We start from the raw sequence: 2,807 nt of genomic DNA, 5'->3' as shown, positions 1-2,807 counted from the left end.
GTTTATGCTTAGGGGAAAGCGTGCGTATGCATTGTGATACTCTCTAAAATGGCGGAAGACGTAACTCGGGGGAGAAGAATTGTTGAAAAAATTTTTCTTTTTGTTTTCTTTGCCCTCAAAAAGTATTCTCGTAGCTTCGCAAAATGGAAGTTGAGCTACTGATGTCACATGGACTGTTTTACCAATGTCCTTGCTACGTTTCTGGACCTGGGAACATTACAGTTGCGTTGCTGTCTATGCAGGGTCCGAGAGCCCTCACCTTTCATCAAAAAATATCTTAATCTGTGTTCCGAAGATGAACGAAGGTCTTGCGGGTTTGGAACGACATGAGGGTGAGTAAATAATGACAGAATTTTCATTTTTGGGTGGACTATCCCTTTAAGCACAAAGGAAGAAAAGAAAAGCAAACCTTTAATTAAATTAAGCTTACTGAATCACAGGTTACTGTCAGATAAAGCGCAACCAAACTGGTGTGTTTACGATGCGTGTCGGCTATGTTGTCTTCGGCAGGGGCGGGGCTCGAATAGATGATATTATCAGATTTAGCTAGATTTATTAAGGCGATTATCGATAAAATACTTTTTACATATCGCCCAGCCATAATACAGACTTGACTCCCCTTGCACGTTCATACAGACAGTATTCGAGAAGCTACTGTAAGTTGCTGTATGAACGTGAGACTCACGTTTCGAGACTCACACCTGTAAGTAAATGTGGTTGTCAATCCCAAAAATTTACAGTGTGAACGTAGCCTATATTTAGTAGATTGTGTTTAACACTCAAAACAGTGATGATCAGGTCAACACACAGATGTATAGAAATTCTACACTGATTTAAAAAAAAAACTGTGCTGGTATCGGATCAGTATTGGCCGATACTCAGAATTTTTGGTATCGGATCGGATCAGTTCTGAAAAAATTATATCGGTGCACCCCTATCATTTACTCACCCTCATGTCGTTCCAAACCTGTATGACTTTGTTATTTCTACACCACACTGATGCCGGCAAATGGTAACAGACACATTTGTCAGCTTTTATCTCATCTGTGTTTACCCTGTCAGTGTCTGTTTGCGTTGGTCAGTGCTTGGTTTCGCCAATTAAACGCTGAATCTGCTTTGTCGGGTCTTGGAATATCTGAGAAGTTACATACTATATTGGCTGGCTGTTGCATTGGTCTGCGGCTGTCATGAATTGGCCTTTAGGCACACAAAATAAGGTTTAAGTCAATGAAGAGACATTTTTTAATATCTATTTGTGTTCAGCAGAAAACAGTAAATCATATGGGTTTGGAAAGACATGAGGGTGAGAAGATTTATGTAAAATGTGTTTATTTTTAAGTTAACTATACCTTTACCAATATTTCTTTTTAGTCAATATTTTTTACCGTCAATTACGGGCCTCTGTTTAGGGGGTGAACGGGGGACGACGTGGGAGTATAAATCAGGAAAGGTGATTTCCCTTCAGGTGTGGTATACTAAGAACATGAGGATGAATCATTTCTTATACAATGGCATGACTCAGTTATAGCTAGAATCTAGCTAGAAGTGGGTTTTTCATGTTTTCACAGAATCATAGAGCCATTCATGGCATGACTATGACCATTCAATATTACAGTGGTACTCACATTGACTCAAGGCACATAGGTTGTGCTGCAATATTTAGAAAGATGACACTTTGAAGACTGTCAAGAAAAACCTGTCAAGTAAATTAGTAACCTACATTAACTTGGCCCATATGCTAAGATAAAAGCTATATTTAAAAAAAAATAGCTAGTTACAGTACACTACATGGAAATGTATTCTAAATTGAAGCCACTTCATGTTTTTTCATGTGTGATATATATTAAAAATAGCAAGCTGTAATTTGTTCAAATTGTTAAAACATCTTCATAATACACCTTCAAAAACATTATATAGCTATTAGCTGTGCATACGCGTTTGTTGAGAAGATAAAGCAATAATGTAGTAAGTTTACTACATTGTAGCCGGTTGCATAAACTGCTTAGACTACTCTTAAAAAGTTAGTCATCTAATTTGTTTTCATTAAGACTGGTCATAACGTTACAAAAAGATAGACTGGCCCAGTTTGAATAATAAAAGTAAGTCTGATTACCTCTTGGCTAACTGCTAGTTAGTTAAACTAGTTCTTAAAACACGGTCTTAACATAGTGGCTATGTTTATGCAACTGGCCCCTGTTTTAGGAATACAACGAACCCGACTATGTTATCATCTCCAAGCAACATACAACAATAACAAAGTCCTTGAAAATGTATTTTGGGGTGCAGCTAGTCATTTTAATCAATTGAGTGCTCTCACTAGTTAACAAACGACATCTCACCTGAATTTGTGTTTGATGGATTTATCTTCGGTTTTATCTTTGGTCTGCCGAGTAAATGTGATTTTCCCCCTTATTTCCATTAATCTCAGGTGGTGAATCTGTTCATCGCATTGGTGACCCACTGTCCTGACTCATGAGATACTGAAGCGTCAGCAGTCTAGGCGTGAAGTACTGGACAGTTGCGTACAACTGGCTAAACACGCGCGAAAATGGCTCCGAAGCGTTTGAAAGAACCGCCTAACCCCGAGGTCTTCAACCCTGCTCCTGGGGACCCACTGTCCTGCAGTGTTTAGCTCCAACCCTAATCAAGCTCTTCAGGACTGCTTGAAAATACACAAGCAGGTTGGACAAACTTTGCTGGACAAGTGGGTCCCCAGGAGTAGGGTTGGAGACCTCTGGCCTAACCGATTCAGTGAGAGAGTCATTTACACTAGAAAGACTCCCGTTGATTACATTTAAATAGATCAG

The sequence above is a fragment of the Sinocyclocheilus rhinocerous genome, unplaced genomic scaffold (assembly GCF_001515625.1).
Source record: "Sinocyclocheilus rhinocerous isolate Xijiao unplaced genomic scaffold, SAMN03320098_v1.1 scaffold14, whole genome shotgun sequence".
Classification (NCBI taxonomy): Eukaryota; Metazoa; Chordata; class Actinopteri; order Cypriniformes; family Cyprinidae; genus Sinocyclocheilus; species Sinocyclocheilus rhinocerous.
Note: the sequence above shows the minus strand (reverse complement) of the source record.